General features: G+C 40.1%; 1 protein-coding gene across 1 annotated transcript in view; it reads left to right on the forward strand.

Moving 5' to 3' along the window:
• BMP4 (bone morphogenetic protein 4) overlaps positions 1–27608 on the forward strand; it is a 199360-nt gene that overhangs the window by 10257 nt on the left and 161495 nt on the right. The window contains exon 2 of the mRNA XM_075193294.1: positions 14676–14764. The gene's annotated coding sequence lies outside the window, so the exon portion shown is untranslated. The remainder of the gene's footprint in view (positions 1–14675; positions 14765–27608) is intronic.

The following is a 27608-nucleotide window of genomic DNA, read 5'->3' on the forward strand; positions in this document are numbered from 1 at the left end:
TTGAAGAAATAAGTTTTCCCGGTTACCAGTTACATATTTTGGAGGAAGGGATCACTGGGTTCGGTAAAGATTTCAATAATAGGGGAGCTTCAAACTGGACTAGAGATCTTCACTGACCCCGTGATCTGGATTAACTTCGTGTTTTGGTTTTGGCAAAACCGCCCTGGTGTGTGTTGGTTTTAGATATCTATTTATTTTTCTAAAATCACATAATTTGGCTCTTCTTTGTTCCTACATTATTATTAACCTCAATAACATTAATTTCCAGTCAATTTTTGTCAAGTGACAAGAACACTGTTACCCCTGTTTCTGTGTGAGCAATGGCACTGAGCAATGTCACTGGAGACTGGAGAGTGACAAGAAAACTGTTACCCCTGTTTCTGTGTGAGCAATGGCACTGAGCAATGTCACTGGAGAGTGACAAGAACACTGCTACCCCTCCTGTTTCTGTGTGAGCGATGTCACTGGAGACTGGTGAGTGACAAGAGCACTGCTACCCCTCCTGTTTCTGTGTGAGCAATGGCGCTGGATCTGCTGGGGTGGGAGGTACTTATGGAGTCCAAAACCCGCGAGATTTGACAACGCAACAGTGACGTTTTGCCTCAGTTCAGATCCGAGGACGCGCGAAAGTACAGAGCCAGCTCGTGAGCCTACTCGGATGCCCTAAGTTCGGGTGGGTTCGGTTTTCAGAAAAGCGAGCCTGAGCATCTGTAAACTGGACCCTTTATTATTAAGAATTTGGAAATAGAGGGACTAGATACCAATGAGTGTCATCATCATCATTTATTTATATAGCGCCACTAATTCCGCAGCGCTGTACAGAGAACTCATTCACATCAGTCCCTGCCCCATTGGGGCTTACAGTTTAAATTCCCTAATATAGACACACACTCACACACATAGACATATACATACAGACAGAGAGGTAGAGACTAGGGTCAATTTTTGATAGCAGCCAATTAACCTACCAGTATGTTTTTGGAGTGTGGGAGGAAACCAGAGCACCAGGAGGAAACCCACGCAAACACAGGGAGAACATACAAACTCCACACAGATAAGGCCATGGTTGGGAATTGAACTCATGACCCCAGTGCTGCGAAGCACAAGTGCTAACCACTAGGCCACTGTAGTAGCACTCGGATTGCTAAAAATTTTAACGCATTTATTTTAACCTCCTGAAGATTCAAAGCAACTAACACAACAATCCCATATAAACAATATAAGGTAAACACACAAACAACAACCAAGTAATATTGCCAGCTTTTAGTCACCTCCTGGGACTCAAACAAGCAAAGGCTGTAGGATTGTAGCCCAAGAAGAAGTGTACTTCAATTCACTCTGTACACATGATAAACACAGTGACAAAAGGGGAGGGGCTTGTTGCACCCCAACCAATAAGGTCTAAGGGGCATATTCAATTGTCGGTGGGATCGCCGAAAATCCCGCCGCGGAAAAATTAATACCTTATCTGTGAGGAGTTTGTATGTTCTCCCCGTGTTTGCGTGGGTTTCCTCCGGGTGCTCCGGTTTCCTCCCACACTCCAAAAACATACTAGTAGGTTAATTGGCTGCTAACAAATTGACCCTAGTCTCTCTCTCTCTCTCTGTCTCTGTCTGTCTGTGTGTATGTATGTTAGGGAATTTAGACTGTAAGCTCCAATGGGGCAGGGACTGATGTGAATGAGTTATCTGTACAGTGCTGCGGAATCAGTGGCGCTATATAAATAAATGGTGATGATGATACATGGAATACGGTAATTTGTAGCTGGATTTCAGCTCGCGGCTCAGGGAGCTGAGAGAGCTGAAATCCAGCGGGCTTTTCGGCAAAATAAATAATAAACCCCTTTTTACATGCTCTATATGTCGTCTGTATACAACCTGACTTTTTAACACCTGTACAAATAAATATTGTCAATAAAATCTAATTTCATTACTAATGTGCCATGTGTATTTCTTTTTTTTTTGTTCAATTCTGCATCATGTTATTGTATGTAAAGTTATTGTGCCTGCTATACGTTAGATATATGCACACTATAAATCTCCACTCAAAAGCTAAATTCTCTTACCTATTATGGCCAGTATCAAACATAGTCACAAGTCTATCGGTTCCATACCTGTGTACTCCCTGTGCGCGTACCACAGCATGTTAACTGTTTCGGCCTTTTATATCGAGCAATTTAACCAAAGAAACCAGAATTATGTTTCCAAAATACTTTATTTTAAAACATAATAAAGGCTTCTAACAACCGGCTTTGCAAACTTTTCAAGAATACAGCATTCAAAGATTTAACTCTAGCTCTAGATACAGGAATTTATCACAATACATATCTATATTATCACCACTATAAATCATCTATATAAACTATTTTTAACATGATATAACCTAAAAAATGGCAATGGCATACATATCTTGGCATTCAGTAATGGTTATATGTATATATGGTGTGTTTGTGTGATGTAAAAACGTGTAATATTGGCATTTATTAAGGCCTACACGTGGGACCATTTCAAGTACACATGGTGTACAAAGGGTACAACATGAGTGCGCTGTGGTCTTATGTGCAGACCTTTAATCTTTGCTGGTTTTGCACATTTCTTTTTACATCACATCAACATAAAATATATGTTTTAATGTTATCAAAGATTTTACTATTTATTAAATGCTAATCATTATTTAACCCCCAGATGACTGCTATATACTGATTAAAGTGATAAAACTACTTACATATTTGAACTTTGGAGCTGGCTAGAGGCTTCAAGCAATATTTTGTTCATACATTTGATACAAATCAATATAAGTTTTTTTTTTTCTAGTTTGACGAAATTCTACTTGACATCATTTATATTTGCTCTCAAGGCGTTAAAATATTTGTTCAGCTTTGCCATCTTCTCGGGCTACACCTGTTGCATCACCGGAAGCCAGAGAACTATTGATGCTTGGCCCTTCCTTCTCTGCCTCCGAAACTGAAATGACAATGGTATCTAAATGAAGATTGATGGCAAAATATATATTTTGCCAATATTTTTAATGAATAAATGGGACTTGACATCGTTTTTGGGACTACTAACCTCTCTCACCTTGGACTGCTGGAAATCCCTTTGTGCTGATGTCCCTCTTGGGTTTGCCCAGGTATGCTACCATGATGGTCCATACCAACTGATTTATAAATGTGATATATTCACATACAGGCACAGGGTAAGACCGGGGCAAATAAATAAACGTGTTGCTAGAAAAATATTAGTGTACAGTGCCTTACGAAGTGCAAATGATGCGTGCTCTTCTTCACTAGGATCTGTATCGGCAACCCTGGCTCAGGCAGCACCAGCTGATCTAGTGATGGACGGAGACAGTATATGAGAAGGGGAGAATAATATGTAGATGCATCTTGCAGCAGAGAGAATTGTCTTGTCATTGTCAGGCCAAACTGAATGAGGTTGTAGTAGTCATGGCAGGAAATAATAAGGACATAGATCATGAGCTTGGTGGCACCTTGGGTGAGAAAAGGACATTGTCACGATAATGACCTTTAGAGGATGCCACTTCCTGATATTGATGCCACTATCTGGGAGGTGTGGAGTCCAACGCACCCCCGGTATTCACCAGGGACCCCCGCAAGGGGGTATGGGCTTGGCTGCGTGAAGTGCGCAGGTCGCGGTTCTCCCAGTTGGTAATCAGGGCAGCAGGAAAGACAGGAATTGTTGTGCGGTTCAGGTCAAAAAGCCAAACGTAGGTGCAGTACAACAGGGGTGATCCAAAGGAGATGTCAGAGGCAAGCCGAGGGTCAAATACCAGGTATCCGCAGGGCAGAGAATAGTCAGGAACGAAACCAAGGAATCAGGAACCGAGGAACAATATACAGGAGGAAGCAGGGAACAGAACGCTGGAGCTGGTGAAGCCAATACTCTGGCACCAGACTAATGAGGGAGGATCCAGATATACCTACTAGTGGCCCCTGATTGGTGGCAGTGGATTTCGGCGGTCAGATGCACCTGACCGCCAATAAACGGGAAAGAAGCATCCCGTTGCCTAGCAACAAGACTCGGGTCTACTGTGCATGCTTGTGCAGCGAAAACCCCAAAAGTCCGTCCCGTTGCTAGGCAACGGGACGCGAGCCGTACAGAGAGACAGTCGCCCGTCCCCGGCACGTAGGAGCAGTGCGGGGACGGCGCCTGATAGACATTCTTTGGAGATGTTGAAAGATTTTTTGAATTGGAGAAATAAAGGAGAAAGATGATTCGAGAGTAACACAGAGCCTGATTCATCTTCGGACATAAAGTCCGTTTGCATGGCTTATCTTGCGTGTAATTGTTCTGCGCATGCCTCGAAATGGGACTTAAACCATTGAACGCAATTCATGTCCGAACGCAAGTGGCACTGACGTCAAGCTGGAACTTGTAGAGCGGAACGGGTGGCAATAGGGCATACGGGCGTAGGCAATGTACAGAAAGTGCGTGCTAACAATTAAGTACGTGTTTTTTAGTCATATGATTTGCACCAGCTATAGGTCAGCTGTAAGAGCCAAGTGATGGTGATGACTATATGTATGCTTGTCACTACATAGATTTTTATATATATTTTTATTAATGATTATAGCATTATAAATAGTAAATTTTATTTTTTTTTGCTTGTTTTCTGATGGGACTTTGTTGCACATTTGCAAGTACATATCCTGCACTGTGCTCTTCTACCCAGATTCAAATAAATTGGGATTCAAGAGGAAATATTAGGGAATTAACTGTGTTTTTTTAAAAAAAACAAAAACGTTTTCTTCAACTGGACAAATCTTTTACGGAAGCTTTGTGAGAGATCCTGGTGGTGCTGGGTAGTGAGTTCCATAAATGGTGTGCAGCACAAGAGGAGTTTTAGAGACATGAGATGAGGTCATAAGTAAAGGAGGAGAGTAGTCACATGGTCATAGGGATTATGTAATTAACAGCAAATTATTAATCAGAAATAAGGCTTTTTACACATTTGGTAGAATGACTAATGACCGTATGTATAGTGATATGACCAATATTTAATTAGCTGTTCCTTTCTTCAATGTCTTTAAACACAAATGACCGTGTATCCTTCAGACAGGGGTTTAGCTGCACCTGTATGGGTTTAGTAAGCAGTGTTGTAATCTCTGGCAGCTCTCTGTGGAAGAAAATGTATACGTTACTTGAAGTCATCTGGTTTTATGATCATACATCTTCTCAGTAGTTCGCTCATCGTTAGCGTCCCTGCTCTGACGAGCACACCACATGAAAGGCATGTCTCTTAGCTGCATTTTCCTTGCGGTTGCCTATGAGTCGGTACATCTTCTTTTTTGCATAAGTTACTCGGCAGGTATTTTAATTATTCACGTCTCGGTTATGCTGTGTTATTAAAACACACCACAAGAGCTTTTCTTGATGCTGACCCTGTGAATAGCACATTATTTCCTTCTACTTTTCCAGCTGCCGAAAAACGAACCTAGAAATGTGTCTAAGTGTAAAGTCCAAAATCCAACCTCCTACCACTTTAGGACCATATTTCTGTTTTCCTCCTAAAGTACTGCTTGGGTTAACATTATTGTTTAAATATTTCATAAGAGAGAGGCGACTTTGGGCTAGAGGTTTTTACGTGTGTTACTTTTGTGTGTTTAAAGCTTTTTAGTGCAGTCTTCTAAGTGCGGGGAGAAATGTGCTTTTCTGTCAAAAAATATAGCAAAAGCTTGAGCAGCTCAGACCTGGTGCAAAACTAAAGTCCTTCTGTCGGGTGAAAATGACCACGCTGAGCTCCAAATGTCATAGTCTGGTTATAATCCTGTTACAGCTGAGTACTAAATCCTCACATTCAGTGAAACTTAACATACACTATATACACAAATATTCGGATGCTTGACCATTAAACCAGCAGGGACTGTAATGACATTGTATTCCAATACATATACTTTAATATGGAGTTGATCCCCCTTTTGCAACAAGATGTTGGCGTGTTTTTGTGGGAAATTGTGCCCATTCATTCTGTAAAGCATTTATGCGGTCAGGCACTGATGTTGGACGAGAAGGCCTGGCTCGGAATCTCCATTCCAGTTCATCCCAAAGGTGTTCGATAGGGTTGAGGTCAGGGCTTTGTGCGGGCCTGTCAAGTTCTTCCACACCGAACTCCTCAAACCATGTCTTTGTAGTCCTTGCTTTGTGCACTGGGGCACAGTAATGTTGGAATCGAAATGGGCCTTCCCCAAGCTGTTGCCACAAAGTTGGAAGCAAAGCATTGTCCAAAATGACTTGGTATGCTGAAGCATTAAGATTGCCCTTCACTGGAGATAAGGGGCCTAGCCCAAACCCTGAAAAACAGCCCCATACCATTATCCTTCCTCCACCAAACTTCACAGTTGGCATAATGCAATCAGGCAGATAACGTTCTCCTAGCACCCACCAAACCCAGACTCTCGTCTGACTGCCAAACAGAGAAGCGTGATTCATCACTCCACAGAACACATTCTCACTGCTCCACAGTCCAGTATCAGTGTGCTTTATACCACTCCATCCGACACTTGGCATTGGTCTTGGTGATGTGAGGCATCTGCTCGGCCATGGAAACCCATTCCATTAAGCTTACGCCTGTAACGCTCCGGTCCCGAAAATAGTACCTGTCTCGTTACCTGCATTCCATTGATCTGGAAACTGCCATGTTTCAGCGTCGGACACTTTTCATTCATTCAGCTATTATCAGATCTGCCCAGGTGCAAGCCTATTGCACTTCAGGGCCTCCTCCCTCTTGTCATTGGCTAAGCATTTCTTGAGCAATATTTAAACCTCCTGGATTCACCTGTCTGATGCCTGTTCTTCAAGCTCACTGCCTGCAGCCTGTGGTTCTGGTTCCTGTTCTCCTTGTGGTTTGCCTGTGTTCCAGTCTGCTCTCAGTCTCTGGCCGTGTTGAACCTTTGCTGTTCCAGTACCTCTCTTACCATCTCCAGTGTACTTCATTGTGACAGCTCTGGTTCTCTCATCACTACCACTCAGAGCCGCTACTACACCTGTGACTCATCAGCTGTTATTCCAAGTTACCTCCGCTATTCCAGCCTGCTCTCAGTTCGTGGACTGTGTTGAACCATCGCTGCTCCAGTACCTCTCTTACCATCGCCAGTGTACTGCATCGTGACAGCCTCTGTTCTCTCACTGCTGCCTCCTCTACATCTATGACTCATCAGCTGTTGTCCTGAGTTATCTCCACTTTTTCAGTGTGCTCTCAGCCTATGTCTAGTGTTGAACTACCGCTGTTCCAGTATCTCTACTATCTACTCCTGAGTACACCATTGTGACAGCTCCTGTCCTCTCATTGTTACTCTGCAGAGCACCTATTCTCCTAGTGACTCATTGGCTGCTGACCATCAGCATATATTATTGTTGTTCCTGTATCTATACCACTTGCCTGTGGATTCCATCGTCTCTACCCGCTTCACCTGGCTTCCCCACATCATTCTGCTGTTCACTCACTAGCGGGACCACGACCTGGAGGTTTGGTGCCGCTAAGACCATACCTCCTTGCGGGGGTTCCTGGTGAAAACCACCTGCCTGTTAGACTCCGCGCCCGTGGGTGGGCCTAGCCGTGTTCAGCAGAGCCTAGGGATCTATTTCCAGTAAGCCAACCGTGACACCGCTGCACAGTTTTTGTGCTTGCATTAATGCCAGTGGAAGTTCGGAACGCTTGAGCTATAGAATCAGCAGTGTGTTGGCGACTTTTACGTACCATGCGCCTCAGCAGTTGTTGACCCTGCTCTTTAATTTTACATGGTCTTCCGCTTCGAGACTGAGTTGCTGTTGTTCCTAAACGCCTCTACTTTCTAATAATATCACTTACAGTTGACTGTGGAATATCTAACTAAAGTCCTTATCTTCAGCCTCTTCAAATCAGAACATTTGGGAGGAATGCATTAACTAATCACATTTACACTGAGATACTGTAACAAACTCTGTGGACATGAATTCTTTTTCCTCCACGTTGCACGCCCCTGTGTCCTATGACACCATTCCAAATACACAATACACTTGACATGGTTTCATTCATCTGCTTGTCTAGCTCTAATTAATAAACGTAGAGGGTTATTAGATCCTGGATTGAGTTTCGCATTAAATGCCTCTTTCAAAGGTTACTTTTCGAGGCCTCGTTTCTATGTGTCGCACTGATCATAGGTTGTCTGTGGACTCCACGGTCCCTTCGGACAAATGCAACAGGAATTTCAGCACTAAGCGTCACTTATGATTTTACAACCTGCTCTGTTGGATTAGATATGTAACGTGAGACTTTGTGCGATGATGTGATTGGCATTTGGGTATACTATTGTAGCTCTTGAGCTGCTGTTTCAAATTATAACGTAGCTTAGAGTTCGTGTCAACACAGAGGCTCAGGGCAATGCTGGGTAATATCAGCCTTGAAGTCCCAATTGTATTACCTGTTGCAACATTACAAATTAGCTGATGAAATTATTACCATTTCAGAACCTTAGCCGTGCCAGGGTCATAGTGCCTACAATAAAAAAGCTGGAAGTGGGGTTATAGATATTAAAACCACCAGGTGCCTTGTGAATTAATCTAGACCTATATTTAAATGAGATTGTTCATATATATAAGCATATCTTCAATAAAGATGACAACATCCGTCACCAGATTCTTAAAACTTTTTGAGCCTGATTCATCTTTGATCACAATGAGAATGCGTAACTTGTACGCCCACATTCAAATACAAGCGGATCTCAAGATACATTTACATTTGCATCTGGATGTACACTCTGGCTATATGTTACTTGCACTATGTATAAATTACATATATAAATCAGGATCTTCTTAATGTGTGCTGTACATAAAATCATCATCATTTATTTATATGGCGCCACTGATTCCGCAGCGCTGTACAGAGAACTCGCTCACATCAGTTCCTGCCCCATTGGAGCTTACAGTCTAAATTCCCTAACACACAGACACACTAGGGTCAATTTAGATAGCAGCCAATTAACCTACCAGTAGGTTTTTGGAGTGTCGGAGGAAACCGGAGCACCCGGAGGAAACCCACGCAAACACGAGGAGAACATACAAACTCCTCACAGATAAGGCCATGGTCGGGAATTGAACTCATGACCCCAGTGCTGTGAGGCAGAAGTGCTAACCACTGAGCCACCGAGCGGCATATTTATAGTGTCTCATACGTGCATACACGTTCTAGGAATGCATCTGTGTGGTCATCACTATCAGTCGGTGCTTATACCTTCCCTATTAGCTGGTGATATGGCTATAAAACACCAAAGAGATGTCCTGAACTTGAACCGGCCGCATCTGCGTCTGCACTCCCTTTCTGTACATTGCCTATGGCTGTCCACCACTTCACTCCCCCGTTCTGCCCTTCAAGTCATAGGCTGTTGTATGTGTCCGTCTTGTTCAGACATGAATTGCGTGCAAAGTGCGTTTACTGGTGTAAGTCCCGTTCTGGCGCAGAGCTTTTTCGCGCAATATATGGAACGCAAATAGACTTGTGTCCGAAGATGAATCGGCCCTTCGTCTTCATCTGTTGGAACAATTAATGTAGCCAAGGAAAGCTTATTGTCTTTTTTTTTATTGTTCACAACCATAAATTGTTTAAAATCTCCATGTAAAAATATATTCTCCATTTAATCCGTTGACAGTATGACTAGAAATGATGTTAAAAGGTTTATAAACCCATTTGGAATTGTGTTGGGAAGATACTGGTATATATACACCGCTACACCGGCTTATTTTTTCATTGTATTCTCCCCACATTGTTTTTCAGATCCACTTACAGTTTTTATGAGAAAAAAAAAGTACATCATTTTTATTACATTATTTAAAGTGTATGTGATAAGTTGTTTTTTTTTTAAAATGGATAAAATAAGAAAATAAACTCAAGAACATTACTTCTCTCATCATAGGAGAACATTATCTACTCTCTTTGGTTCCTTTCTGTTAATAGAAATTTAAAGATAAAACGCTGGTGTGCGCTGGCCCTTAGCGAGAGGGGAACGAGGGCAGAGACAGTCTGGAGTTTGTGGTATTGATCTAGGTGTGGGGTGGGGTGAGGTGGTGAAAGCTTAGGAATTGGAGGCTAAATGGTGAATATAGTAGAAGATAGAAGTGTGTGTCTTTTATTTGTGCAATTAAAGTCTAATCGTTCTGCAACAGTCCTGCAGTGCACATGCACTGAAAATATCTTCCTGCTCTGTTAGATGGAAATTGTTGTGTTTGAAATGATCATCTGTAGCGAGTAAGTCTGCACTTTATATTGGTGTAAATGTAATGACCTGCAAATCATTCTGATAAAGCAGAATTGATGTGTTTGGACAGCTTTCATCTAATTCAATCGATGTGTCCCGTGTGGAGTAATCGACCATTTATAGACAGTTTGTAAAACTACGCATACTTCTACAATGTTAATATGTACATTGGAATTATTTTCATATGGATTTGCCAACACATTGTTCCAGTGCAGAATGTGAACTCAATGTGCTTTTCATTATATTCATGAAGGGAAAAGACAAGTTTAAAGGAAATAAGTGCTCTTTAATTTTATGATCATAGAAGTCATGAGATTTCACAGATAGTATAACCATACTTGCCCACTTTAAAACCTCCCTTGTGGAAGACCCAGAGGAAAGGTCAGGTGACAAGTGCAGAAGGGGGCGTGGGAACGTCATTTTGTCACGTGTCTCCGCCCCCTGCTAAGGAATATCAAAATTCAAGGGATTGCATAGCGGAGGGTGGGACGTGATTACACAAATTGTGTAATTAAGCCCGTCTCCACCAAGACCCGGGAGTGGGCCTACTCACCCGGGAGGCCCCAGAAATTTCGGGAGACTAGGCAAGTATGAGTATAACACAGGCACACTCCAATCTAATTGCAGTAACACTTGGTAAATATATGAATTGCCTTAGCTCACTCAGAAAAAGGACAAGAAATATATGTATAGGAAGCGCAAAACAGATATGAAAAACAATGCAAAGTGTATATATACAACAGCAATTTTTATATCATTTTTTTTTTTTACATGGAGACATTTAAAATATATAAAATAAATTATCCAACAATTTACAAGGAATAATGCTGTATTCTGTTGTTTGCAATTAAGTTGTATATCAAATGCACAAGTCATCCATATAATAGCTTTCCAAACAGTGATGTTATAGATTATCCACCTATTAAAAATATATATATTTTTTCATTTTAATTTCTCCCGGAATTCTTTAGTCCAGTTGCATGAATGGTATTGCCAGGATAAAAACCCTTTACAGCTATTTTGTCTTCACCTATTCTTACGGTTGTCTAAAATTGTATTTGGAATTGTATTTAAAGAGCAGCGGGCTACAGTCACCCTCGCACAGGATTACATATTGATACGTTTCCTGGTCCTCCCAGTCCCAGTGACCTCATTGGTGGTACTATGGTATTACAGCCCATACCTTGTGGTCTACAGATCCACACTACTAACAGCAAGAAAGACCTGACCTTGACAACCCCATTCCTTTCTAGTTATAGGTAATATAGCTAAAAATGTGGTTTTAATTAGAACGTTAATGAAAACTGAAAAACCAGACAGACACTTGACAAACTCTGGTTTGCTTTATATTACATTTGTGCTAACTACAAAGTATCCAGCTGAGTGAAACATTATATCTCTTTTTCTTTTCTTTTTTTTCTTTGAGCATCCGCCTGAGCTAAGCTGTATAATTAATGTGTTCTTTGGCTAGAGGTCAGTTTACAGTTTTCTGCGTAGAATTTTTACATTTTTCACCATGCTGTAATGCAGCTAATATGCTTCATACCATCCAGTGGGAGAACGTACCTCGTGTTACTTGTATGGAGACGTGCGGACAAGCCGCAGACTCCGGTGTTCCAGAGATCATCTGTTTGGTTGTACTTATTAGACTTCTGCATTTTACTCTGCATGTATAAATCTTTCTTGCTTACATTTTGATAACTTTTTTATTTTTAAAAAGAAGATGATATAAAAGTATTGTGCTGTACAGATGGGGGAGTGAAGCTATTCAATATCTTGGAATTGATTTTAAATGAGGATGGGCAGCTACCAATTCGATGCACATAAACATTGGGTGAGGTTCATTTGGGATTACCAATGTGCAGATATCTGACAATAAACTGTCCTCAAAATGTTTGTCCAATTTTCAGGCTCAAATCTTCATTTTAGGAATCTTTTTAGCCAGAAAGTCAATACAATGGGCCTACAGCCACCAGTGTCCCTAGCGATGAATGTAGAACATTGCAATCTTAAAGGATTGCAAGATCAGGAAGCATGGACAGTGCTTCCCGGATCACTGCATTGTCGCCAGTACAAAGAGACGGAGTAGGGATTGAGTACAATATGAATCTTAGATACTCAAATACAATAAATACATTGAATAGAATTCACATTTATCGAACTGTGTAAACCAACTGACTTTTCTTCAGATACCCAACTTAATATGCTATGATAGTGACTTTTTTTGTTATTTTTTTGTTTCAGTGATGTATATCCTATGTGTAACCCTCATCATCAGCAGTTATATAGCGCCATTAATTCCGCAGCGCTGCGCAAAGAACTCACTCACATCCGTCCCTGCCCCATTGGAGCTTACAGTCTAAATTCCCTAACACACACACACACAGACAGAGAGAGACTAGGATCAATTTTGATAGTAGCCAATTAACCTACTAGTATGTTTTTGGAGTGTGGGAGGAAGCCGGAGCACGCAGAGGAAACCCACGCAAACACAGGGAGAACATACAAACTCCACAGAGATGAGGCTGTAGTTGGGAATCGAACTCATGACCCCAGTGCTGTGAGGCAGAAGTGCTAACCACTAGGCCCTTTTTCTTTTTTTCTGTACTCCTTCCCCCTTACAATAAAACCCTTTTAATAAAAATAATTATGTTAAAAAGAAGTGCATAAAAGTTTGAGGAACTTATCAGAACAAAGATTATTTGAGATAACGTTGTGAAGTTGTTGGGGGGCGTTATTATGCTGCACACAGCAGACTTCCTCTCGGTGGTCCTATTGAGGAGCATTTCAAAAACTTGCACATGGCGGCACAGAAAATGCAAGTAGAATATTCTCCATCTCAATGTGTGTACACATGGGAACATTTGATGTACATAGTTATAAATTTTCTTTAAGGAAGCATATATGTCAGGTGTAGTGGTGACTTCCAAATTATCATATAAGAATAGATTTGAGTCACCTTTAGGGAGGCTGGATAGTAATCTGTAGACTCAGACTGAGTAGGTTTGATGATCTTGGTGACACATTGATGATGTAATTGGTTGGGTAGAATTTGGGACCTGATCTGATCAAAACTGATAACTATTTGATCAGGATGGCAGTTTGGTAAAAAAAAAAAAAATATGTGAATATTAAATATTTGATCAAATTGGACGAATCTTACAGTTATGATGCTTGGATTGAAAGGTTGAATCCTATGAAGCTCTGACAATAACTGCGCATGTGAATTGTGCTCATTGTGTGACCATATTTTCCACTAATCCAATCGAGGTCTGACAGATCCTGGTCATCTGTTCAGATGATGTTGTTGATTTGTGGTTATTTAAGTCTAAAACAACCTGAATGGCTGTCTGAATGGCAGTGTGTACAGGGGCACTTTTTAGTCCCGGAAAAGCCATAGTCTACAGTGTAACCTTAGTGACCCCTGTTCTTATCTTTCTTTATTTGCTGTAAGCAACAATATTTAGGAAATATATATTCATCTGTCTCCTGGCCTGATCTTTTAATTGACGGGTCTCCCTGCTGAACTTAAAGTGATCTAAAATGTAATGCCCCAAACAAGTTACTGTTTATTATGATATTGCAAATATTTTTATAAGGTTTGATTCCCTTTCAATATTTCTTGTGCTGTATTTATTTTACAAATGGTTGTCAAAAGTTATTACACAAGGTTCTATGCTATAACCTTATAGCAATTGTGCTCTCCGCCAATGCAGAAGTATATGGTAAGGTATTGGCACATTTTCTGTTCTGTTGTATTTTTAATGTAGCGCATTTTTTTTGTTATTTGATTTGCAAACAGACTTAATAAGATCTGGGTGTAATAATAATAATAATTATTATTAATAGTAATAACTACTGAATGTTATCACTTGTAGGCATATAGAGATCTGCAAGTTCTTGATAACCTGGGTGGTCCGTGATGCCTATATTTGCATGGTGGGTAGTCATACAGTCCTCACAATGCTTTGCCAGCTGATACCTATTACACCTATAATGCTTTGAAGGTAACTCCACCTTTATGCATTTTTAGACAGCAGATTCCCTAAGGCCTAAATGATGTATTTATCATAGCAATCTCCCATGTATCTGCTTCTACTGTGAGCTGTAGTGGTTGTGAGGCAGGGCGTGGCTTCCCTTTGTGAGCTAAGCTCCTCCCTCCTGCATATGATGTGTACCAATGGGTGGAGTGTAGACGCATACGCATGGATTGTATGCAGGAGATAGCTTCCCATTGGATGCCAAGGGGACCATTTCACCTGCCCTGCAACTGTTACTATAGGTATCTGGGGGTTCTACTGACAAATATATTAGGCTGTGAAGGGTTTGTTGCCCAAAATGCGCAAAGACAGACATGTGCTTTGACCCAGCTTACAGCTTGAGATGTTTAGTTTACAACCGCCTAATACTCCTCTTATTTCCATAGGTTTTTGGTGGTTTGTGTCCTGGTGCGTCTCACCTTCTAACCTCAGAATGCAGAGAGAAGTCTGGCAGAGGAAATGGCGTCACATAAAGGTATTTGTGAGCGAAACAAATGTATTTCCATTATTTTGCTTGGAATTAAGGCAGACAGAGAGTTTAATGAAGAGTTGACAATCTCACTACAATGTGCCTGACACATACAGTGAGAGCTGCCACTTTGTAGGCTTACATTGTACTAGGAATAGGTGAATTCACTGAGACACAAGACACTTTGGCACTGGTCCATAGTGAATTCATACAGTGCAGTCTTATGGATATTAAATGTCTGCTTCCGCTGCATGTAGCCGTTTTGTACATCGCTACTAATATTCATCATGTCCTGTGTAACAAGTGCCACATCTTCTGCTGCTTCTGTGTTCAGAAAACATCCTGCGCTCTTTAGGTTCTTCTTTCTATGACAGAAAGGTGCACCTTAAATAACCTAACCTGCCCTTGGCTCAGCTGTGCACAAAGATTGATATTAATACTCGGTGCAGATAATTCCCATGGCTCATTAGAACATCCAGGAGGTATTTTGGCTTAAAGCAGCATTACGGTCTCTATCAGTATGTAATTAATCACAATAAAATCATTCTATCCTCATAGTTATGTGTCATTTTTTAAAAAACATTATTTCACTTATTTGGGATAAATCTGTTCTATTCTTAGTGGTATATTTAATAAACTGCGGTTTTACAAAAGTGGAGATGTTGCCTATAGCAACCAATCAGATTCTAGTTGTCATTGTGTAGAATGTACTAAATAAATAATTATAATCTGACTGGTTGCTATAGGCAACATCTCCACTTTTTCAAACTCGCAGTTTAGTGACTATACCCCTTAGTCTTTATTGCTAAGAGGATCACATCAGCGGAAATTGTCAGCATATTGTCTGACTTTAAAGTGTTTGGGTTCCCCATCATTGTTCTACTATAAATGGATGTGAAAGTAAACATTTTATTAACGGAAAGATAGTTGATGGCGCTAGAAGTTAATGTATTATAATTATGATAATCATATTGCAGACATTTTCTTAACTTCTATATCATTTGGAATACATCTGTTTGTAGAGTATAATTTGAATGAAGAATCATTGTTTTGGTCTCTGTGCTATAATCTCTTATCTCCTCCCAAAACCACAGTCTCAATTTTATTCACATGCCATAGTCTTCTCACAATACAATAATTTGGGAATATGGACTAGTCGTAGGGGATAGAGCTGGCATCATTTGATTTTCTTAGTTTTGGTGGGCATGGCCAGGTCAGAGGCCTATAAGATTGACACCGATGCTGTAAAATATATTAAGTTAGCTCATAACCTCTACAGCTGTCTTTATCCAATGCTATATAATTAAGTGAGAAGTAGCCATCAACGGTATTAGAAGTAGAACGACAGCCTGACGAGGAAGCTGTTAATATGGAGCGCTACACTCCATCTCCCATCTTGTTAGTGGTGTCCCTTGTGATCTAGTGAAGACAGTAAGTGGGGCACCCTACAGCCATCTGCATCGCTCTACTGAGCATGCCCAGACAGGAAGCTAGGCTCTCAGCAGGTTCTTCCAGTGATAGTAGAATTGTAAATACGCGATAACTGGAGCTGCATCTTTTTTTGTTTTCTCTTACTATATATAGATATATAAAGTGACCGGAGGCAGAAAAATTTGTATGAGTAACCTGTTCTCTGACATTGCCCACAATATAAGCTTATTACCATCGGCATATGTGAATGCACTATAATAATGTTAAGTACATTAACTGCATAAGCTTGTCATACTGTCTATCTGTTGCAGTCAGTATCAACTGTGAGCATCTGTATATATGTATATATCATCTGTTAGAACAAGTTCTGAAATAAAGCCAACATAATTAGTTAAATCTAAAAGCGTCTTGTGGTTTCACATCTACCACCAACGCCGCTAACAACTATTACCTATAATAGCAATAGTGCCCAGATAATGGGTTTCTACCAATACTAGGGAGGGACATTGCAAGATTCCATACTGTGAACTGTGAAATTTTAAGTGAGTTATAATATTAATTAATTAATATTTAGTCTAAGTAATGAGTGTAATTTAGTAATACTTTCATGCTATTAGAAAGTAATTTAGTGGGATGTGATGTAATCTATATATATATAGACATCGTTATATCTATAGTGACTCTAATATTCAACCTTGTGTTTGTGTTTGTAATTTTAATTATCCTTCCAAGTCCATACTTACCCAGACTAAGAAGATTTTTAGAGGTATTGTGCATGAAGAAGTAAGTGATTCACACAGGACAATTGTACATGTAATCCCCTCGGCTGGAGTAAGGGGGTGTTACGTACTATTTTATTACCTCCTACATTCCAGCAGTATTTTTCTCCCAGTGACTCTTATGTGCTTTCCCAATTGGATGAATATTGGGAGAGAAATTGTTGGTCATTTTGCGGTCATGGATGGAAAAACAATAAAAATTGTGTATTTTAATGGTATAAAGACACTTGAGCACTGAATTGCTGTCAAGGGGCGTTGTACTTAAAAAGATAAATAAATATAGGACTTATTCTTATGTCATAATAAAATGAACAGGCTTGGTATATCTGCAAATGTAATAAGAAATGTTGCTTTCTATAGTAACAACTTAATTGGCTAATTTAAACTGATCAAGCAATACATCTATTAAAAAACAAAAACGAAATTGAATGATGGCCTATAACAGACCTTTCTTATGTAAATGACAGAAATCTAATAATATACAACATGGAGAACAGATCCGGGCTCCATGTGTAGGGGGCAATACGTGGTTCATATACCGGCCTCCACTGCAACATTCAACAATAAATTGACTTACTTTTCAGTTTATGAGGCAATAAACAGTTTGGACCTCTGACCTTGGCATTGAATGAATACGTTTCCAACAGATGTGTTTATTGACAGCTATTTACATGGAGCCATTCATACGGACTGTGGGTATATTACATGGGAAGTCATATGTTTGAGTTTAACACTTTTCTCATATAAGTTTACATAAAAACACACACAAAAGTGATTGAATGTTACATATTTACTCCTAGGAACAGAAACATTCTTGCAGGCAGAAATATGGTGTAATCAGTGAAAGCGGAAAGGGGGGCAATTTATCAAAGGCTGATCTTTGCTTACATCTTGTTGTCTTCATCTGGTGTAAGTTGTTTGTTGAAGTCTGTGAGCGAGCGGGAAGTCATCTGATGGCGTTTCTGGAAAGATGTATGGACCGTTCATCGGTCGCGTGCAGAGCCTACATTTAGCATGAGATGGCGGTGTCCGTCTTCGGTGATTTCTGGCTGTGCTTGAATTGACACATAAAACAATGGGCCTGAGTCATTAAGGAGAGCAAAGCATAAAAAGGAGTAACTTTGCACCTGGGCAAAACCATGTTGCATGGGAGGGGGAGGTAAATTTAAAATGTGTGGGGAGATTTCTAGTTGGGATAGGGGATGTCCTAGATCAACTTTTTAAATTTCAGTTTAAAAATAAAGCTATCAAGTATTTGTGTGCTTGATGAAAAAACAGCCAGTATTCAACTTATGTGCAAAATAATAAACTAATTTGCACCCCTTGTATTGTAATATAGTTTGTGCCGTAGAATATTTTACTCCTTTTTGTTTTTTTTATCTTACTTTCCTTGATGACTCTGGCCCTATGTCTATTGCTCATGTGGAGTATTTAATGTGTAATCCTTTTTATGGTACCTTCTTCAAATTCTATGGAGGAGGAAGGACTGCATAAGGAGAAGGACAATGATAGTGACTGGTATGTTATTGGGGGAGGAAGGAGGAACCATTGCTGCCTAGCATCTTCCACTTCAAAAAATCTTGTCCAAACAAACTAAGAAAGTTTAATTAGAAAAGCAAATCCATGCAGTACCACTTATGGCCACCAGAGGCATATAGCTTTTTATTATACAGTGTAATTTGTAAGCTCTACTAGAACAGAATTCATATATGCAATAATTGTGTGTATACTAAAAAATAAGATGTGACATTTGACAAAAAGTAATACTGAAAATGTTTGTCTGTTATAGCCACCATTCTTCTTTTCCACTGATGTTTACAATTGCCCCCGCCTTTGAAATCCTACGCTTGCCCCCGGTGGTAGAGGGAACATTTATCCAAAATATAAGTTCATGTCAGTAAGCCTCTAGTAGCTCTACTTAATTGTGCACATGCAGAGTGGGTACCAGGCGGGAAGCATGTATCTTGTATACATTACAGTCCTACACATTGTGTCAGTAAAATAGTGTTACACAGGACAGAAAGCAAAAAGGTCACTGATTGGACAGCCACGCTTACTCTAGATCTTGCTTCATTAACTGTTCTGTTTTTATTCCTTATGTACTTTTGCTAAACTATAAAAGGGTACCCCCCACATTTAAAGCAAATGTATTGATTGCAATAAATGTTTTAATTTAAAAATGTTATTTTCATTTATCTATTCCCTAGATTAGTGCACTACAATATTGTGTTGTCTTAAAGCATCTCTCAATTTGTGATCTATTTTTACATGGCCACTGAATGTAATAATACCTTGAGTTCCAGAAACACATAAAGGACCTTCGTTATTATCATATATACTGCCTAAATAACGGCAGCCTTATGACCTTAAAAACAATGCATGCACCCCCGATAATAATTTCCTTTGCTGTTTCAAATTATAATGATGTCATGCTAAATTCTTAAAATCCAATAAAAGAAAATTAAAAATAATAAAGTACAACGGATTTACTTGGGTGCTGTAAAACAATTGCAAGCCCCACTTAGTTATTCCCTCCTGAATTAACGAAACCAGCTTTACGCACCAAATCTTAACTTATCTTAATAATTTGAAGTCCTGCCAAGAAGGAAACCGTATTCACAAGCACCTCAGGTAAAGAAGATCTTATTACGACATGATTATTATTTAGAGGTCAATAATCTTTATTTACAACCGTGTTAGTAAATGAAAGCCAGGAATGCTCTAAGTTCACTGTTTTGGTGGAGTTTTTTTCTTCCCTTAAAATTTTTAGAGGAGATTGAACTGTAAAAAAAAATAATAATAATAAAAAAAAATAATCTTGTAATGTTGAAGAATGTTTAGTAAAGTACTTTTAAAATACATTGCACTGTCAGCACATTATTTGAAGGCTTTGGCTAGTAGCCCACCTAGGAAAATAGGCAATAACCCTTCTGATGCTGGGGGGGATCACAAGGCATTATTTTAAAGCCAAGGGTCATGCAAGGGTTTAAAGGCCGTTTTACTTGTTGCGGTGGTCGAACAGTGATGGAAAGACCTCAGGTTCATGAAAAATGCCCTAAGGCTTCTAGTGTGGAGAGATCTTCTTGACGTCAGGTTATAGGGACAGGTCTCACTTGGAAAATGCCCAATTTGAGTATTTTTGCTATTAATGCTTGAAAGATGCAAAAATGAACATTTTAATGTTTTATGTGCAAGGCTATGAAGGATTGATAAAGTTCCTAATGTTTTACATTCTACACAAATGTTTGTAGCTGAAATTAACCTCAGACCTATGTGATGTCGTATCTGACCAGGACCCTATCTGTGTGGAGTTTGCATGTTCTCCCCGTGTTTGCGTGGGTTTCTTCCAGGTGCTCCAGTTTCTTCCCACTCTCCAAAAATAATGCTGTTCATTAATTGACTCCTGTCAATCTGTGTCTGTATATGGGAGGGAATTTAGATTGTAAGCTCCAGTGTGCCAGGAACTGATGTGAATGATCACATATTCTATGTACAGCACTGTGTAATATGATTGGCGCTATATAAATACGAAAATAAATAATCTCTGTAATAATACACTTCTGCTAGGTTAGCTTCCAATCGCCCTGGATATGAGATTTTTGTATAGATGAGATGATGTCCCCTCAACTCTTTTCTACTTGGAGCCTCTCATGACCCATATTAGACTCCAGTGTTCATGGCACTAAAGAGGGGCATATCAAATTTTTCCTTTTTTCGGATGAGATACTACTCACATTTCCCAATCCTTTACGTCTCCTAATTATTTGCAGATTATTTTATTGTGTTCTGTAAGATGCTTTTCTATTAACACCTCCAAATCACAACCACTGGGCCTGTCCTCCATGGGGAGAAGTTACTACAGATTCATTTTAGGTACAGGCTCAACACTAACTCTCGTTTTTGTTATTTTTTTGGGATAAATCTGACACCTACATATTGTACATTATTATATGCTCACAACTCAACTCCTATTATTCCTAAGCTTAGAAAAGACATTTCCATTTGGGATAGTTCATGTAGAGTAACTGGTCAAAATTACATTGATGTATCCCTTCCGCATGTTCATCATCATCATTATCACCATTTATTTAGCGCCACTAATTCCGCAGCGCTGTACAGAGAATTCACTCACATCAGTCCCTGTCCCATTGGGGCTTACAGTCTAAATTCCCTAACACACACACACACACACACACAAACAGACTAGGGTCAATTTGTTAGCAGCCAATTAACCTACCAGTGTGTTTTTGGAGTGTGGGAGGAAACCGGAGAACCCGGAGGAAACCCACGCAAACACGGGGAGAACATACAAACTCCTTACAGATAAGGCCATGGTCAGGAATTGAACTCATGACCCCAGTGCTGTAAGGCAGAAGTGCTATCACTACGCCACCGTGTTACCCATCCGAGCGCCATCTACCACTTTAGAACATTTACAGAAGGATGCTAATGCTTACCTTTATTGGCAGCTCAACAGGCCACGTATATTTGTGACTATCTTATCTAGAGCATCAGGAAGTTTGGTCTTTCCCAACATACAGTCTTACTTTCCATCTCCATCTGCACAGGTAGTATAAACTAATACTTTATTTACGATGCCAAGGATAAAAATGGAAGAAGTAATTATCCCCCACATTGCAACTCCCTTCCCTGTTTTGGCTCCGAGCCTCTGAGCGATAATTAAATCCAGAAACTACACAGACTATGTCACACACTACATCTCTGGAACAAATTTGCTCACAAAAGACATCTGGCTAGCACTTCTTCTTTTCTATAATTTCTTTTACCAACTGGTGACTTTCTGGAGGGATCATTTTCAATCATAGCATCCAAAAATGTAAACGCTCTATGATATAAGCCACTCCGTCCCAGACTGTGGAAGCCTGTCCTACCTCTTGTTGCAACACTTCATTTTATTGAAAGCTCCTGATAGAAAATAAAAAACAAAACAAACCATTTGAGCTGCTACACCACCAAAGCTCTCATTCCTCAAGACTCCTTTGGAAAGAGGCTTTCTGTGGTTCATGTTCTACTATACTTAAAGAGAATGTACTGACTCCTGAAAAGCTTTATATAATATCTTCCACAAATACTGATCCACATTGTTTTCGAGCTTTTTCAGATCTTTGTATCTCTTATCAAGTTTGGTGGCTTTGTCCATTCGTATCCAATTTTTGGCAAATGGTAACCTGAAAGTTGCCACAAGTCAGGGGTTTGATAGTCCCCAAACACAGTATTGTGTTTGCTCATTTTCTGTTGGCTGCCCAACCAGTCCTCGCAGGTTCTGGGGGGAGGTTGCAACATCCTAATAAAGTTGAAGACCTTTGAATCATGGAAGATATCACTTGTGGTGAAGAAACAGGTCTTCTCTACAAACTGTATCTGCCAATGGGGTTTGCAAGTATTTGTCTTCTTGGCTCTGCTGGTTCCTTTTGGAGATGCAGATGGAAAGATCCTCCACATCTTAATAATACATTTTCCTCTTTCATTTCCCCTTTCCCCTTTGTTTTTGGCGTTGTGTTTGCCCCCTGCTGTGTGCTTTTCCCATATATTTTAGTAATATATTTATTATCATTCTTACATTTATGCTTAAATCTCTGTTCCCAACTGTAAAGCAATGTGGAGTGTGTTGGACACTGTAATGAAATAAAACTGTGTTAACAGACAAAGAGGTGAGAGGGCCCTGCTCGCAAGCTTGCAACCTACAACATTTGTAATTTTTCTTTTAATTATGTTTGTGGTTCTGAGAACTACATTTTAGTGTTTGTCGTTGTGCATCTTCCAGTTATGGAACCGTGTTCTGCCTTGTTTTGCAGTTAATCTTTTTATTTTTGTATTAATGCTGTCATTGATTACTCTGTGCATACTGTATGTGATATGTGTACTTCGGTTCTAAAACAATTATATACATATATTTAAAAAAACAAACAAACAACTAAGGCAATGTTTTATGACCTCTTGTTTTGTGACTTGTATTAATGTTGTGCTATATTTTATCTGTTCCAGCAAAGCATTCTTTTCTTATTGGATTTCCTTTCAGATGTCAGTAGTTTCACTAAGCAGTTATACTATTTTTATGAAGTAACTACTTTAATTCATAAACATTCTCCTTTACGTTTGTGAGAAGGTTCAGTTGGATAGTAGATGGACTACGTAAACAATTTTGAAAATGTTTTTTTCATTTAGTTATTTCTTGCGTCCTGGTCCGGCCATCGGCACCTGATCAAAAAGGGGGCGGGGACTAAATCGCCCTCGGTAAAATTATTTTCTAGATCCGCCCCTGATCAGACCACTGCTTCAGTTACCGTTATTTTTTGTTTTTGTAATTATTTTAACCTGTTCATTTGTCCTAATAATGTTATAATACCATTCGCCCGCATCCGGCCCTTCCTCTCTCAAGATGCCACCAAAACAATCATCCACTCTCTCATCATCTCCCGCCTCGATTACTGCAACCTTCTCCTCACTGGCCTCTCCCTTTCCCACCTTTTCCCCCTCCGCTCCGTTCTCAATGCGGCTGCTCGACTCATATTTTTCTCTCACGCTGCTCCTCCTCTACCTCCCCTCTTTACCACGCCCTTCACTGGCTCCCCTTCCCCTACAGGATCCTTTTCAAACTCCTGACCACCACTTACAAAGCTCTCTCCCAGTCTACTGCCCCCTATATCTCTAACCTCCTCACCACCTACACTCCGGTCCGCTCCCTGTGCTCGGCCAATGACCGTCGCCTCTCCTCCACTCTGATCACCTCTTCCCACTCTAGAATCCAGGACTTCTCCCGAGCTGCACCCCCTACACTGGAATGACCTCCCTCGTTCCATCCGTCTCTCTCCAAACCTGTGCTCCTTCAAACGGGCACTTAAAACCCACTTGTTTCTTAAAGCCTACCAACCAGTCACCTAACCCTCATCCACTCTTTTCGTTCTCCCTCTCTTCTCTCCCCCTGCTTCACTGGCTTCCTTTCGTGCCTGTTTTTGTTTCACCCTCCCTTAGGATGTAAGCTCTTATGAGCAGGGCCCCCCTCCCCTCCGTTCTCCATACCGGTTCTTCTGCTCTGTCTTTACTTCATATGTCTTCCTGGAGTTCCTGAAGCATTGGTACTTTGTGTTTATTGTTCTGTACTTTGTCACCCTGTTTTGTACTACTGTTTGTACTGTGTACGGCGCTGCGGAAACCTTGTGGCGCCCAACAAATAAAGGATGATGATGATAATAATAATAATAATAATAATTTGTGTTTTAGAGGTTTGCAAAGCATGTGTTCAAAGGCCAGTTTTAGTAATGCCTTCAGGGCTGGATACATTGTGTGCCTATCTTTATATGGGTTTTCCAGTTGAGGGTTCTGGGTGAGCCAAACAACTGTAGATTAATAGAGTAACCAGGTTCTCGGTGTTGTTGTAGTTTACAGTATGAGAAGGTCATTGGCTACTTTTTGTAAGTTCATTTTCATTCGAGTTTGCAGAGCAAGAGCCAGCATGGAACAAGGACTGGTTTGCAATCAAATTGGACAAGGAATGTAAACCCTATTGTTTACATATACTCAAGTAATTTGGACATAATGGGAGAAGAGAAATAGGTTGATAGCCAAAGGGGACGGATGTGTCAGGTGGGGTTTCTTGAGAATAGGAATAATTAGTGTAGGTCTAGGGCACTAAACGCTGTTATTAAGACTGGTGGAGTTAGGTTCAAGAGGATGCTCTTTCAAGTTGTAATATGTGCAAAGCTGGCCACATACACTGTGATATCGCAACTGATATTGGCAGTCGGTCCACGTATTGCATAGTGTGGGACTTATTCATGACCACAATGCCCAAATATCATCCCATAATTAATTCAAAATTGAACACAAGACCCATTCTTTAGTGAAATCTCTAACCTCTATAATATAAATGTCTAGTGGCGTGTGTTAGTCTGTCTGTGTGTGTGTGTGGAAAAAATAAAACCAAGCTGCAGCGCCACCTGCTGGGCGGAGTTATACACTGACCTACTAAATTCTTAGTGTGTGTGTGGAAAAAAAAATTCAGAAAGGGCTGAAATTTGGTATACTAAGATGTTTTTAATTTGTTAATTGTTAAAAGTGTTTATAAAGATTTTAAAAAAATATATATATATTTCTTGAAGGAGAAGTGACAGTTGGGAGTGGTTGCCGGGGGTGACAGTGGGGAGTGGTTGGTGGTTGAGGCCTGGGCTATGGCCCAAATGCATGACAAGAACCTTTTTAACACCTTAAGTAGCTTGATTTGACTAGAATGCATGAGTATCATGCACGGGTTAACTTGTTTTAAATAAACTCTGAATTGGTTGCATGCTCTTAGGGATCAGTTAGCAGTGACCTTTAACTTTGGTTGGCTGTAACTCGATCAATTTATCCACAAACTTCGATGCTTGTCCTGGCTGCAGAATCTTCCCTCATCTGGCCAGACAATGGGGTATATTTACTAAACTGCGGGTTTGAAAAAGTGGAGTTGTTGCCTATAGCAACCAATCAGATTCTAGATTTTGTTTTGTAGAATGTACTAAATAAATAACTAGAATCTGGTTGCTATAGGCAACATCTCCACTTTTTCAAACCCACAGTTTAGTAAATATACCCATAAGAGTGGTCTAATGGAAGTATTTCTGTTGTTGGCACTAACACTGTTCAGCTAGCTATAGATGGACATTAAAAATGCAACTTTCACGCACAGCATATTAGAGGAAAAGGAAAGTTAGGTTGTCAAATTTGGAAAATGGTGACCAGGATTTGCGGCTCCTGAGGATTTAATTAAAGAGAAGTTTTATTTAGCCTGGGGCAGGGCAGAATCTAGGGAGTGAAACTGGTATTTTGTAGCTGGGAAAATCTGAGGTTTTATCTGATATCCTCCATTTAGATTCACCAGTGTGGTTGGATTATTGAAGTCTATTATGACATGTGAACCTTGTTTTTGTCTGCATGGGATATAACTAACAGCTTTTTGGCAGGAGCAGCCTTTTCCAAAGCTGATCCTGATCAGAGCATGAGAGGTTTTCGGTCAAGAAAGTAGACTTACCATGGAGTCAGTAATATGCACAGAGACCATTCTTGGGAGGTCCATGTGTTTGTAGGCTGCTTTTGGTAAAAGTGGTGATAGGAATGTAGCAATGATTGTTGAAGATAAGTAAGGTAAGTAGATTGGGGTAACAGGGTGGGGAGGTAGTTTGTGAGATGGTGTTACTCCAAAGATCATCATTTTGTGGGTGGAGATAGTAACCCATTGAGAGACCCCAAGTGATGAGAGTTAAGAACTTAGAATCACTTGTGTTGGTGGCATTCTCAAGGTGAGGGTTCAAGTCTCCTTTTAATGTACCTATCCTCATTATTAGAAAAGAAGCCCATTGTCAAAGTTTCAAAGATTAGAGTTGTTTCTCAACTCTTCTTCCCAGTGCATGTTTTCCAGATCTCCTCACTGAATTTCAAGTCAAATAGTACCACATTTTATAATGATCAGACACTGATTCATACACCTGTGGTCTATGTAAACATGGACTGTTAGGGCTCATTCTGACGATCGTCATCTCATGGCCCTTTTATGTACGAGTGTGGGTTGTTTTTTGCAGTGCTTGGAGTACATCTAGAAATCCATTACTCTGCTGAAGTGCAACATGAAATGTGTCCCAATAATAGAATAGAACGAATTTGAAAGACCACCTGCTCTGAGCTGGTGACCACCCAAAGTCCTGTTGCAGGGTGGAAATGGCCATAAGTCCTCCACACAGCAGGGGACAGTGCTTATAGACAATACATCGGTGTTAATACCACTCCGCTGATAGTGCTGTATTCAGCCCTGACCCATAAAATTAACAGCTCAGTTGGTTGGCAAAGCATTTATAGCACAACATATTTAAATTGGAACTAATTCTCCTTAGAGGTGAAGATGAATGTAAGGCTAAATGTGATTGGTCTTTGATACATTTTTATGAAAATGTTGTCTTTTTATTCAAAGGTAATGTTAGATTCTAACTTTAGGTAAATACCACTAAATTACCACATTTAAATTTTCACTTCTGAGCTGGTACAAAAATCAAGTTCTTTTGCAGAGTGAAAATATCTCTGCTCTTCAAGGATTGCCACTAAAAATGCACCCCCCATTTCAATAATCTGTCTCAGCAAATGAAATCCCTTCTTTACACTGGTCACCTCCTCTGTACTTTGCTACAAATGTTCTGGCTCCATTTACACTCCTTGGCCTATGCAAACCTCCGGCCTCTGCAGATTCCACCATCTTGCTCCGTAAGCCTATGCTCTTTGGTGGAAATCTAAGTGTACTTGCTGAAATCCAGGGCCAAAGCTAATTTTGTTCTCCACCTCAGCTGTTTTGTACTTTGTGAACATTTATAATGCTGCAACACTGTTTCATGGAAAAAGCTGTTAAGCTGGGTACACACGGCTGGCACGATAATTGGTTGAAAAAACAATCACACGATAAACGACCGTTGGGTCCGATATCGCATTAGTGTGTACGCTCCCACAATCATGTTTTATCGTGCCAAAGCCCATCGTATCGTTTGATTTTATAAACTTAACTAAATATTGTGTACACACTCACGGCCAGCAGTGTAGGCAGAATTCTGTACAGTTAGTGTACAGAGTCAGGATCTTTTCATCAGATGGTTATGAGAGAT

Source organism: Mixophyes fleayi, chromosome 12 (genome assembly GCF_038048845.1).
Source record: "Mixophyes fleayi isolate aMixFle1 chromosome 12, aMixFle1.hap1, whole genome shotgun sequence".
Taxonomy (NCBI): Eukaryota; Metazoa; Chordata; class Amphibia; order Anura; family Limnodynastidae; genus Mixophyes; species Mixophyes fleayi.